The sequence below is a fragment of the Rhinoraja longicauda genome, chromosome 6 (assembly GCF_053455715.1).
Source record: "Rhinoraja longicauda isolate Sanriku21f chromosome 6, sRhiLon1.1, whole genome shotgun sequence".
Taxonomy (NCBI): domain Eukaryota; kingdom Metazoa; phylum Chordata; class Chondrichthyes; order Rajiformes; family Arhynchobatidae; genus Rhinoraja; species Rhinoraja longicauda.
In genome coordinates this window covers 16,150,426-16,164,955 of record NC_135958.1, presented here as the reverse complement: position 1 = coordinate 16,164,955, position 14,530 = coordinate 16,150,426, and the positions used below count along the sequence as shown (strand labels likewise).

At 40.8% G+C, this 14,530-nt stretch overlaps 1 protein-coding gene across 7 annotated transcripts in view; it reads right to left on the bottom strand.

Moving 5' to 3' along the window:
• ndrg4 (NDRG family member 4) overlaps positions 1 to 14,530 on the bottom strand; it is a 111,213-nt gene that overhangs the window by 58,303 nt on the left and 38,380 nt on the right. The window lies entirely within an intron of this gene.

Sequence of the window (14,530 nt, the reverse complement as noted above, 5' to 3'; positions counted from 1 at the left end):
GAACTGACCAATTTAATGAATGCTGTACCACCCAGAAGCTAGCACTTATCAGATAAGATTATAGAGAAATAAGTGCAGGAATGGAATTGTTCAGACAGCCAGTAAAGACTTGCTGGGTCAAATGGGTACTTTCCATATCATAAGAAAAATATAGGGGCTTTGCCCGACAGAACTGAGTGATTACTGGGACGATACCATACAGAATTGTGTTTATCTGGTAATGTACAATGCAGTACATGTTACCAGGGATAACACTCTGCAGTTCAAAATGTTTATTGTGGTCTCAGCATGCATAACTGGTGGTCATAAGATGGCTGAAACACACAGGATGGAGTGATTATCAAGGGTGAGGACTGGAGAATGGAGAATGTTGTTGTTGATCAGGCTTCACCAAACATAACCTGGTGCTCATCATAGGCCGTAGAATGCAGCTGATAGGTGTTTACCTATACAGTACCTAGTGATTATCCCCACTTATACAATGCTGTGTTGCGATTACCAGATGCAGTACTATGTGCACCCAGGTGTTTAACAGAGATTGAACCCTGCAGAATGTGCAGTTAACCAGAGTGTGTATCCATGATTGCTGGAGGCTGCATTATGTTGTCCAGTGTTTGGTGGAGGCTGCACTCACAGGAAATGTGTCAGAAAGAACTGCAGAAACCAAGGATAGACACAGAAAGCTGGAGTAAGTCAGCGGATCAAACATCTGGAGAAAAGGAATTGGTGATGTTTCAGGTCGAGACGAATCTGAAGAAGGTTTTCGACCTGAAACATAAACTTTACCTTTTCTCCAGAGATGCTGTCTGACCCGCTGTATTACTCCAGCTTTTTGTGTCTATCTGCACTCAGAGGAACACTCAATGGACAGCTCCATTATGGGGAAAAGCTCTCGCTATCTACATTTCCTGTGCCCCTCATAAATAGCCTAAGTTTTAGACACTGAAGAAACACCATAACTACATTTTCAGCATTACTTAGAAATTTGACTTTCCCTGGGTTACTCCTGGAGAATTTACCCATCCCTGCCTATATCTTTAAGTACACCTCTCTTAATATTAATAATTTGCCAAAACCCCAACCCAACTTGTCTCCCTAATCAATTCCACCAACATGCATCCTTTTAACTACCTGATTCAACCCTGCCATCCCGCCTTGCATCAAACAATTTAATTTCACTCCCCCCCCCCCCCATACTCAATCCTCTCCTTTCTTCCACAATCCTCTCTAACCTCGATTCTCTCCACAATCCACCCACCATCTGCTTCCACCATCACTTCCTTCTTTGTCACCCCTAAAGGTTTGCAGTGAAAGACCTATTCAACTACACAGAAAGCTTTTTGACTAATCCAAGACTGATATTTTCTGCTGGGCACAAAAACATAGTGGGCGCCCTGTGCCCAATCTATCAGACACATTACAATTTCCAGGCCACTGCTTTTCATTACTGATCTTTCCAAAGGACATCACTTTACATTCACCAGCAATGCATCCCAATAGTTGCTACTGACAGACAGAAAAAATATGAATGCGCCTTTTTGTAGATTCCTCATGATGATTTTCTGCTAAGGTCCCAATTGTCTATGGCCACGATAATCCCAATGACAAACCTTCTCTATAAAATGGCTGCAAAAGGGTAAAGGTGTCAGCTCATAAAATTAAAAAATAATTCATTACAATTTTAAAAAATCAAATAGAACTCCAAAACTTAAATTTATAAAGTTAAAGCAAATCAAATTCCAAATTGTAAATTACCTCTCAGCCATGGCACTCGATGCATATGAATGGTCTTGCTGTTCCCGTGCCAGGTCATTTTTCCTCCACTTCCTCTCTCACAGTCAATTATGTACAAAATCATGACTATTTCTTTGATATATTAGTTGAACAAAGCAGTCACAAGTTCAGTTGGCAAATTCCTCAAAGAACTCAGCACAGTTATACTTCACTATTGGACTGAAAGGGACCCCATGCATCAGAGGGATTGGCAAAATCATCAGCGGTCCTTGGCTAACTTTTCTGAGATTTCACGATTCTTGTCGGGATCCCAGTCTTGGATGATACTTGGAGGAGGCTGCAGGACAGGAAGGTTATTGCCAATATTCTTCAGCACATTCTTGCCCAGTAAATGGCATCTCCCGGGCCTCTGTACATTTGACGACTCTTAGTAAATCCTAGTCATACAGTAGAGAAACAGACCCTTCGGGCCCAACTCATCCATGCCAAGCAAGATGCCCAATTTGAGCTAGTCCCATTTGCCTATGTTTGGCACATATCCTTTTAAACTTTTTCCTATTCATGTCCAAATGATTTTATACAACTCTTTAAAATCAGACTCCTATGCTCAAAGGAACAAAGTACTAGCTTGCCCAATATCTCAGGTCTCAAGTCCTAGCAGCTTCCTTGTAAATCTTCTTGCACCCTTTCCAGCTTATAGACAATAGGAGCAGGAGGAGGCCATTCGGCCCTTCGAGCCAGCACCACCATTCAATGTGATCATGGCTGATCATTCTCAATCAGTACCCCGTTCCTGCCTTCTCCCCATAACCCCTGACTCCACTATCCTTAAGAGCTCTATCTAGCTCTCTCTTGAATGCATTCAGAGAATTGGCCTCCACTGCCTTCTGAGGCAGAGAATTCCACAGATTCACAACTCTCTGACTGAAAAAGTTTTTCCTCATCTCAGTTCTAAATGGCCTACCCCTTATTCTTAAACTGTGGCCCCTTGTTCTGGACTCCCCCAACATTGGGAACATGTTTCCTGCCTCTAACGTGCCCAACCCCTTAATAATCTTATACGTTTCGATAAGATCTCCTCTCATCCTTCTAAATTCCAGTGTGTACAAGCCTAGTCGCTCCAGTCTTTCAACATATGATAGTCCCGCCATTCCGGGAATTAACCTAGTAAACCTACGCTGCACGCCCTCAATAGCAAGAATATCCTTCCTCACATTTGGAGACCAGGTGCGTTCTCACTAGGGCCCTGTACAACTGCAGAAGGACCTCTTTGCTCCTATACTCAACTCCTCTTGTTATGAAGGCCAACATTCCATTCGCTTTCTTCACTGCCATCTTTGGCATCTTTCCTATACCAGGGTGACCAAACTGAACACAATACTCCCAGTGAGGCCAAACCAGTGTTTTGTATAAGTGTAACAAAACGTTCCACTTCCATACTTAATTCCCTGACTGATGAAGACAAATGTGCCAAAAGCGTTCACCACCCTATCTACCTACAATGCCACTTTCAGGGAACAAAATGCTTGTTCTCCTACATCCATCTGTTCTACAAAAATCCTCAGGGCTCTACCATTCATTGTGAAGCTCCTGCCTGTTTGACATCCCAAATTGCAACACCTAACATACGAACGGAACTAATTTGCCATTGCTCGGCCCACTTCCCCGACTGAGCAAAATCCCACAGTAATTCTTGATAACCATCTTCACAGTCTACCCCTATTTTAAAGTTATCTGCAAACTTACTGATCATGCCTTGTGCATTCTCTTCCAAATTATTGATATAGATGGCAAACAGCAATTGACCCAGCACCGATCCCCGACGCACACCACCAGTCACATTCCTCCATTCCAAAAAACAACCATCCACCACCACCCTCTGCTTCCTACCATGAAGTCAATTCTGTATCCAGTTAAATAGCACTCCATGGATCCCATGCGATCTAACCTTAGAGCAGCCTATCATGTAGAACTTTATCAAAGGCCTTGCTAAAGCACATATAAACCACATCTATGACACTGTCCTCATTAACCTTCTTGGTTATATCTGCAAAAAAAAACGTAATCAAATTCATGAGGCATGACCCCGCATGCACAAAGCCATGCTGACTATCCCTAATAACCCATCTTTGCAATTGAATGTATATACAGTGCATTCAGAAAGTTTACAGACCCCTTCACTTTTTCCACATTTTGTTACGTTACAGCCTTATTTTAAAATGGATTGAATTCATTTGTTTTATCATCAATCTACACACAATACACCAGATTGAAGAAGCAAAAACAGGTGTTTAGAAATGTTGGCAAAGTAATTAAAAAGAAATAACTGAAATATCACATTTACATAAGTATTCAAACCCTTTGCTACGACACTCAAAATTGAGCTTAGGTTCATCCTGTTTCCATTGATTACCCTTGAGATGTTTCTACAACTTGATTGGAGTAAACCAGTGGTAAATTAAATTGATTGGACATGATTTGGAAAGGCACACACCTATCTATATAAGGTCCCACAGTTGACAGTGCATGTCAGAGCAAAAAACAAGTCATGAAGACGAAGGAATTGTCCGTAAACCTCGGAGACAGGATTGTGTGGAGACACAGATCTGGGGAAGGATATAAAACAACTTCTGCAGCATTGCAGGTCCTGAAGAACACGGTGGCTTCCGTCATTCTTAAATGGAAGGACTTTGGAACCACCAGGACCCTTCATACAGCTGGCCAAACTGAGCAATCGGGGGAGAAGGGCCTTGGTCAGGGAGGTGACCAAGAACCCGATGGTCACTCTGATAGAGCTCCAGAGTTCCTCTGTGAAGATGGGAGAACCTTTCAGAAGGACAACTATATCTGCAGCACTCCACCAATCAGGCTTTTATGGTAGAGTGGCCAGACAGAAGCCACTCCTCAGTAAAAGGCACATGACACCCCGCTTGGAATTTGCCAAAAGGCACCCAAAGGACTCTCAGACCATGAGAAACAAGATTCTCTAGTCTGATGAAACCAAGATTGAACTCTTTGGTCTGAATGCCAAGCATCACGTCTTGAGGAAACCAGGCACTGCTCATCACCTGGCCAATACCATACCTACGGTGAAGCATAGTGGTGGCAGCATCATGCTGTGGGGATGTTTTTCAGCGAGAGGAACTGGGACACTAGTGAGGATCTGGGAAAGATGAACGGGGCAAAGTACAGAGAGATCCTTGAAGAAAACCTGCTCCAGAGCGTTCTGGACCTCAGACTGGGGCGGAGGTTCACCTTCCAACAGGACAACGACCCTAAGCACACAGCCAAGACAACGCAGGAGTGGCTTCTTGACAAGTCTGTGAATGTCCTTGAGTGGCCCAGCCAGAGCCCAGACTTGAACCCGATCGAACATCTCTGGAGGGACCTGAAAATAGCTGTGCATCGACGCTCCCCATCCAACCTGACAGAGCTTGAGAGGATCTGCAGAGAAGAATGGGAGAAATTACCCAAATACAGGTGTGCCAAGCTTGTAGCGTCATACCCAAGAAGTCTTGAGATCCAAGGCTGTAATCGCTACCAAAAGTGCCTCAACAAATACTGAGTAAAGGGTCTGAATACTTACGCAAATGTGATATTTCAGTTATTTCTTTTTAATTACTTTGCAAAAATTTCTAAACACCTGTTTTCGCTTTTTTTATTATGGGATATTGTGTGTAGATTGATGATAAAAAATGAATTTATTCCATTTTAAAATAAGGGTGTAATATAACAAAATGTGGATAAAGTGAAGGGGTCTGAATACTTTCTGAATGCACTGTATCTTGGCCCTCAGAATCCTGAAAATCCTCCTCAACAGCTTTCCTACCACAGGCACTAGACTTATTGGTCTACATTTCCCATGTTTTTCTCCGCAACATAAGCCACCCATCAGTCTCTGGCACCTCACCATACACCTTAGGACACCCAGCAACTCCTTGACCGTAATACTGGCTATCCTAAAGACATCTCCATTTTCTATTCCAAGTTCCCTGTCTTCATGTCTTTCTCTGCAGTAAAAAGAGAGGAGAAATATTCATTGAGGTTCTTGCCCATCTTCTGCAGCTCCCCACATAGATGACTACTATAAGTTCTGAGAGGCCCTATTCTCTCTCTAGTTAGCTTTTTCCCCTTAACATACGCATAAAATCTCATGCCCACCGGATTTTCTTCTTATGTTCCTCAAGGTCCTATACACCTCCAGGAATACACTTAATTCCAGCTGCCTGTACCTGACCCCATGCCTCCTTTATTGCCTACCCCATGCCTCCAGAGCATCAATTTCCATTTATCTCGACATCGATGAGAGGGTTTCTTACTCCCATCTGCCCTGCCCTTCACTCTAACAGCAACATGCATAACTTGAACTCTCACTATTAAATTTTAAAAACATCCCACTTTCCAGACATCTCTTTACCCACAAACCAATGTCTCCAATCAACTTTGCAAGCTCCTGTCAACTGCTATTCAATGTCGATTATGCCCAAATTTAGAACTTTAACTTGTGGACCAACCCTGTCCATATCAGTAACTATTTTAAAGCTAATTGAACTGCGATTGCTGGTACTAAAAAGCTCAGTCGCTTGCAATACCCAATTACCCATCAGGAAATCAAGCTTTGCCCTCTCCATTGTAGGGACCTAGACATATTCCCTAAGTAGGTTTGTAGGTTAATTGGCTGGGTAAATGTAAAAATTGTCCCTAGTGGGTGTAGGATTGTGTTAATGTATGGGGATCGCTGGGCGGCACGGACGGTGGGCCGAAAAGGCCTATTTCCGCGCTGTATATATATGATATGATGATATGATAAACCTTCCTGAACATGCTCCCGCCTATCCTCACTAACATGTGTCATTGGGAGTAATCCGAAGATTACTATCCTTGAAATCTGTTTTTTAACATTTTGTCTAACTCCTTATATTCACTCTGCAGGACCTCATGTCTTCTCCTACCGATATAATTTGTACCAATCTACAAGTGACGTCTGGCTGCTCTCCCTCCCTCAAAGTTTCTCTTGAAGTTTTTCCACTGTCTTTTTATTTTGAGATGATTACATTTCCCCAATTTCAAAATAGATTCCCTGAAATTAAGTGTAGGTTCCAATACAATGCCATATTTTTTGCTGCATTTTTTTTTTTTAGTCTGAAAAAGCCATTTACTATTATTTTCTGGTTCCTATACCACATGACGTACCCAAATGATGCCTTTAATATCATGCTTTTTAAGAGAGTTTAATCAAACATCATTTCAAAGATATGCATTACATCAAAATTCACAAATGTACCTTATGATCACTTGTAGGTGTGAGCCAACAAATGGAACCTAAAATCACAGAGTGAGCAAAGGACACCAGGCTTCATCTGGTTTGATTTGGAATTTTGGTGGGAGAAGGAAAAGTGGAATAAAATATTCATTGATTTAAATAAAGAGCAATAACAGATCAAACAAGGATGCCTAATTTTCACCACACCTTCTTCCTTCCTGATAACAACAGCAATGTGTTTGCCTGGTGCTGATTCAATCTGCCAGAATTCATCTGGTTTGGGAAGTTGTTGTTGCTTCACTGCTGTGATTAATAGCTGTGCTTTTAGGTAACTAACCAATTGAAAACTCTTGCATTAATTTAGCTAACTCATTGACAGAGTAACTATAGTAATTAACTGAAAAAGTCACCATAATTCATGCCTCCAGCCTAACCCATCAATACCCCCCTCCAACCTCACACAAAATAGCTCGGAGCTTTTGCATATTTGATGTGAATTGTATTGAAAAAGTCACCCATGTTGATATTCCCTCTAGGACTTCATTCAAAACAACTTGAGTGTTGTCAGGCGATTGACCAATCTGCTTGAACAGTTCGATTACAGTAATACTGACTGAGGGAATAATGGCTTTGAGGCCTCAGTGCCCCATGTAGATATGATAGATTCATTCTCCAGACCCTGCTACCACTAATTGCCTCTTCTCGTAATCAAATCTGTGCTAAGCATACATTTCTGTCATTAATATGCTTAAATTTGAACACCACCTGGAACTTACATGTACTTACCAAGTACACATACATGTTAACAGCGATGGCAACATCGTAGTTATAACAGAACTTTTTTAGATTTTATGTTTGCATGTAAATTTAGTGCTGGCAACCAGCTACCAATCCAGGAACTGTCTCATTTTCACTTCCATAAATCTGCTGAAAAATAATACTGGAGTTTTAACTGCACCTTGTCAATCAGATGTAAATCTACCCAGTTTGGCTCAGTGCATGTTTGCATTTCAGTGTGGGAGTGTACAAGAGTGTGTGAATATTTAAATCCCATGAGACTCCTTCAATTCTGTTGACCTTACCTCAACCTTTTAACATGCTTTGCGATTTGCATTTCTCTCATGCATTCATCTAGTTTTCTTTTGAGCCATCTAACTCATTTGTTTCAACCTCTTCCACTGGAATCAAGTTCCATTTTTTAACCACTCTCTGAATGAAGAGATGTCCATTTTAGAACTGTCTTAGTCTAGAAATTGAAAGGTGTAGTTCAGCTTTGCTTCTCAACAATCCAGAAGTTTAATGGGACACTTCCCAACCATTACCACACTTATGCATTTGAAACTTCAAGAGATGCAATTCCTCAATGCCATTGTCTTTTTCAATTTTTGATAGCCCTGCATCCAACAGTGATCTCACTAAGTTAGGTCCTATATGTGTCCTCTGTTCTTGGAGGAATACCCTTCCCTCTCCAAACTGTACTGCCTCAATCAGATACACAAAGTGCTGGAGTAACTCAGTGGGTCAGGCAACATCTCTGGAGAAAATAGGTGATGTTTCAGGTCAGGACTTTGCTTCAGACCCTGTACTGCCTCAATTCCCTAACACCACTAAGTGACCAAGAGCTAGACCCTGATCAGTGCCTTCAAGCCTTCAGTTTCCCTGATATATCTTCAGCCATCCTCCAAAGCCCCAACAAAGCTGGTGTTCCAGTGTTCCTAATTTTTAATACCATTCTGTTGGTTGCATTTTTCTTTAGTGTTGGTCATAATCCCCAAATTTATATCAGCTGTAAATTTTGATATTGAGGTCAATCCCTGGCAAAGGGATCGCGGCTCTGCGATGTTAAAGTCCCGCAGGCTCCCCGTGGTGGAACTATTAAAAGTTGGTCTCCAGCAAAGGCCGGCAACTCCTCGATGTTAGGCCTCAGTGCAGGCGGAGATACGATACAGAAAAAAAAAAAAATCGCATCTCCGTCAAGGTAAGAGATTAGAAAAAGTTTCCCCCAACCCTCCCCCCACATAAAACAAGCTAAAGAACATTAAAAACATACATTTAACACATACAATTAAAACACAAAGAAGGGACAGACAGACTGTTGGCAAGGCAGCCATTGCTGGTGCCACCCGGTGGAAATTAGACCCATGGAATACAAAAAGGTTCCCCAAGTCATTAAATCCTATTTATTTTGTGGAAAGACATGTTACAGCAGAACTACCTGTGTTTATCCTCTAACTTTCACAATTTGAACATGTTCTTTAGATTTTCCATAACATTTTTCTTCAAAGAACAGTAGAATAGATTTTTTTTCATTAAGCTGCAAACCTTTATCCCTATTGAGAACTATTTGTCTCCAGTATTTATCTTTATAGCGTACACCAGAACAGTACTTCAAAAGTTATCTCCTCAATGTCTTTATTCATTCTTGTATTACAGGGAATTTTAAACAACAAACTGTTTTTGAGTACTTCAACAGAAAACAAAGATAAATCTAGTGGAAAGGCAAAATAAGGCAGGAAATTTGATCACTTGCATTCCCATTCTCAATCCCATTGAGTTTTATTACTTACTAGAAAAGTGTGGAACCATTGGGCCCAACCCTACCCTCCCCCACTCCCTCCCTTCCCCTCCCCCCCACTCACCCACTCCATCCTCTCTCAACCCCCCTTATCCCCCACTGCTCCCCACACTCCATCCCCGCTCAACCCCCCCTCCTCCCTCCCCCTCCCCCCTCCTCCTGCTCTTCCCCCCCCCCCCGCCCCGGGGTTGCTGCCATTTGCACCATCGCAAAGTCAAAATATCGTGAGTCGAAACATCGTAAGTCGGGGAGCATCTGTATTAGATCAACGGGCCCAACTGCACAGGTGCGGACCCGTTGGGTTCCTATTGTGACGTTGAATACTGACATATTACAGCGCAAGTGCGGCTGATGGGCAGGGCAAGTGGAAAAGCGATTTATTAAAGTTTAAAAAGTGAATAACTTTTAAAATATAACAACCATTTGAACCGCAGGCCAATGGTGAGTAAGGTGAGCCTAAAATTGTTGCGCTATCGTGCACCGTTTTGGCTGTATTTCGGGTATAAATATATTTACGTACAAACAAATATACGAATATACAAGATGAGAGGTTTAGTAATATATAGATTTTCTATTATTTTTAAATGGTGCAACAATTTGCATTTACTTGTATTAGACTGTGCTTTCTAAAATTTTCCCCTTTCTGTAAGCAATCCATGATGTTCTGTCTTTGCATATATTTTAATAGAATACCCCTTATTTTTGCTATCAACAGTTAATATTATTCACTCAAAGTTTAAACCCAAATAATTTATGTAAAAAGAATGACATCCCAATACCAATCGTGGGAAACACTACTATTTACATCTGAACACAGAACTACAGCAGAACCTGTCTAAGCGAAAAATGTGTTGAACATGTTGCATCACTACCCCAATACTATTCTCATTCTTTGTTACTGCAACATTGCACCTCACCTCCCATACATTTCCCTTGTGAAGGAAGCCAATCAGAATAATGTGTCTTAAAAATATCTTTAAAAGCCTCGCAACTTCTGTATACAGTTACTTGAGGTTCAAGACTTTGGATACTATCTACAATTTCTGTACAAAAAACAATCTAAGAATATACAAGGCAATCAGAATACATTCACTTAATTCAAAGGGAGGAAACAAATGTTAAATTACTAACCCGTGAAGGTTCTAGGATATCATATTTGCATATGTCCACTCTGTAGTTTTGGACACTGGAGAAATTCTCTCTACCATTTATAGATTTAACAGAAACAATATGTTCAACAGGACAGAAGGACATGCTTTTTTAAATCACTATGTTGAACATGTACTAATTTAACCTTGTAATAGAAATTTAATATTGTGCCGACTGAATCAAGTAACAATATGAAGGAAAAATAAATCTCAAGGGTAATCTCAGTCCACAAAACGTTGTAACCGAAGTCTGGCAATAATAAGGAGGCACCAAAGCCATTGATTATTATCCAAAGGCAATGCTGGGAACTGAATACGATGATCAGTTAGGGAAAATGAAATAGAGTACAGTTATGTGCACAATGCTTAAATAGCCTACCCACATTCATCTTTTGTGTAAGCTACAAGACTATCAGTAGTTGTTAAACTATCCTCTCGTGCGTCACAAAATCAGCAGTTCAGGATCATACAGCACGGAAATAGGTCCTTTCGCACAACCCAACCTTGCTCACCAAGATGCCCATCCAAGCTAGTCCCATTTTCTCACCTATGACCCATATACAGATGCTCCTCAACTTACGATGCTTCGACTTACGATATTTCAACTTGGCGATGCTACAAACACTGGGCAATGGCAGGGAGCGGCAGGGAGCTTCCAGTCACGTGATTGGGTGTATTTAAATGCATTTTCGACTTACAATATTGTCGGTTTACGATGGGTTTATCGGAATGTAACCCCATCGTAAGTTGAGGAGCAACTGTACATTTAAAAGCTTCCCATCCATGTACCTGTCCAAATGTCTTTTAAATGGTGTTATTGCACATGCCTTAACCATTTCCTCTGACAACTCATTCCATATGCATACCACCCCGTGTGGAAAAAAGTTACCCCTCACGTTCATGTTAAATCTTTTCCCACTCACATAAATCCTATGCCATTTAGTTCTTTATTCCCAAAATCCGACACTTTACACATCCAAATTAAATTCCATTTGCCATTTCTTGTCCTACTTACTCAGCTGATCAAGGTCACAAGGCAATTCCTGATTACCTTCACTGTCTACAAAATTGTTATATTAGTGTCTTCTGCAAATTTGCTAACTAAGCTTGGGACATTCTCATTCAAATCATTAATGTAGATAGCAACCAAAAATGGGCCTAGCACAGACCCCCGGAAGCACATTAGTCACGGGCATCCAGTCTGAAAAACAATGTTCCACCATCACCCCATGCTGCCTACCATCCAACCAATGACACATCTTATTAGCTAGCCCTCCTTGGATCCTAACTTTCCAGAACCTTCCTCCATGCATAATCTTACCAAAGGCCCTGCTGAAGGCCTACATTGACTGTGATTATCACCTTGCCCTCATTAAACTGCTTGGTTACTTCTTCAAAAAACTCAAATCAAATTTGTGAGACATGATCTCCCATGCGCAAAACCAGTACAGAAGTCATTCAATCCTTTGCGTGTACAAGCCCATTCAAGGAATAATCTGGTTAATCCAACTTCCTGCCCTCCAGTGACAGAAAAAGCTGGAGTAACTAAGCGGGTCAGACAGCATCTCTGGGGAAAATAAATAGGTGGCGTTTCGGGTCGAGATCCTTCTTGAAACTACTTCTTCTGACTCGCAACATCACTTGTTCCTTTTCTCCAGAGATGCGGTCTGACCCGCTGAGTTACTCCAGCTTTTTTTCTGCAGCTTTTGATCTGCATTTCCTTTCTACACATTTTCCTGCCCTGCATTTTCACATTCTTGTTTTTGTGTTCTCCTTAAATTATATAACTGCCAACTACTGAACGTCCATCGTCCAAGTCACAGGCCAGAGTATTATAAACCCTAACCCCTTAAGGTATAAAAATCTTCTTCATATTACCTCTGGTTTGTTAACAAGTTATTTAGATTTCTAGTCCCCTTGTTATTGACAACCACCACCCATAAGCAACGTTCTCTTTATTTACTCGTGTAAACTCTTCATGGTATTAATTGGATATCAATGTTTTTGCCAGCCTTCACCCAGGCGAACAATATCTCCAGTGTAATCCCAAATCCTGGAACCATTCCAGTAACTTTCTTCTGCAACCTCACCAAAGGCCTTGCTGAACCTTCACATCCTTCCTCAATTGTGTTGTCCAGAGATGGATACAATACTCCAACAACAGGAAAGGGAAAGAAACATTCAATGCTGCCAAGAAGACAAAACAAAGCGTCAGCATACAATTCACCACATGAAACTATGCTTTCATGGACCTCCTAGGTCAACCAATCTTGGTAACGATAACTCCAACTAATGATTCATACTCTTGGTACCAGAGCAGATGTTTTCTCGCTAGCCAATGACATTTCCCTTTAATGGTCCCTTTAATCCAACACTATTAATAGACACAAAATGCTGGAGTAACTCAGCAGGACAGGCAGCATCGCTGGAGAGAAGGAATGGGTGATGTGTCTGGTCAAGACACTTCTCCTTCGGGATCTTCAGAAGAAGGGTCTCAATCCGAAACATCACACATTCCTTCTCTCCAGAGATGCTGCCTGTCCCGCTGAGTTACTCCAGCATTTTGTGTCCATCTTCGATTTAAACCAGCATCTGCAGTTTTTTCCTACACTGTTATCAGTAGCACTATCTGTGTATCAACCAGAGTTCAGTTTTATTATACAAATATAAATGCAGGTAATAAAATCAGACATTGTTAATGGTTACCATCAAGGTAAAAACAGTGCAAAACAGATTAGAACTTGAAGATAACAAATTTACAGTACAATTATTGTGTTGCATCTCCAGTTTTCACATCTGTTCACTAACACTGTATCGTCTCTGGGTGCTAGTTGTGTCCAAACTAGCTGCTACTTTTATTGGAATATACAGTGACTACACTTTTAAACAAGACCATTAGCTGTGGAAGTTCCGTTAGGTATTAAACACAAGCTATTTTGTTTTCTTCAGAACGCATTGGTCATTTTCTAAATATACTTGTTTTTTAAATTATTTATTTGAAGCCAGTGAGTTATCCAAAATAAAAAGATCTAATTAGCACGTGGAAGCTGGGACCAAGTATAATGGCACTTGTGGCGAGTGTTAATTTAAGACGTGACATTCAAATAGAAATGCATTAGAAACTCGTGCTTGCTTTCCATATTGGAAACTAAACTCTTACCAATTATGGAATAAACATTAGAATTACTCGGAGTGTCAGACTGAATATTCACCTTATTCCGGCAATGTCTATTAAGCTTTGGTTCATAATTGGAGGTGAGAATGCATCAATATTTTTATAATTAATTTATTATGTAAATTATTGTTTTACCAACAGTGACTAAAATATCAGACGCCCTGATATTGCCAAGCATCCATATGCAAAAGTTCCATCGAGAAATTCCAACTACATAACTACACAACCTTAATCGTCAAAGGCTTAGCTCTAATTTTTAACACTGAGTCTGCTGGTCATAGAAACTCCAACCAAAAGAAATAGTGCATCATTATCAGTGTAATGAATCACCCTTGATATTTTTAAAAAACATTTAAATTACCCCCTTTTAAATTAAAGTAATAGGAAAGCCAAATAAATAGTCTGGAAGCTAAAAATCTGAAGTGTCGGCAGGAAAAAATGCATGTAAGCGACATATGAGGAAGAGTATCAGCTAACCTTTTCAGTCAATGACTTTGAATCAGTCTTATGAATAGTCACCTGCTTAGTATTTCCAGCATTTCCTATTTTCGATCCAGGGATTCAAATCTTTCTGTCTCCATCGCACTCCATCACTCAAAGACATCCGAGATGTCCTCGTTTTTAAGTATACGTGG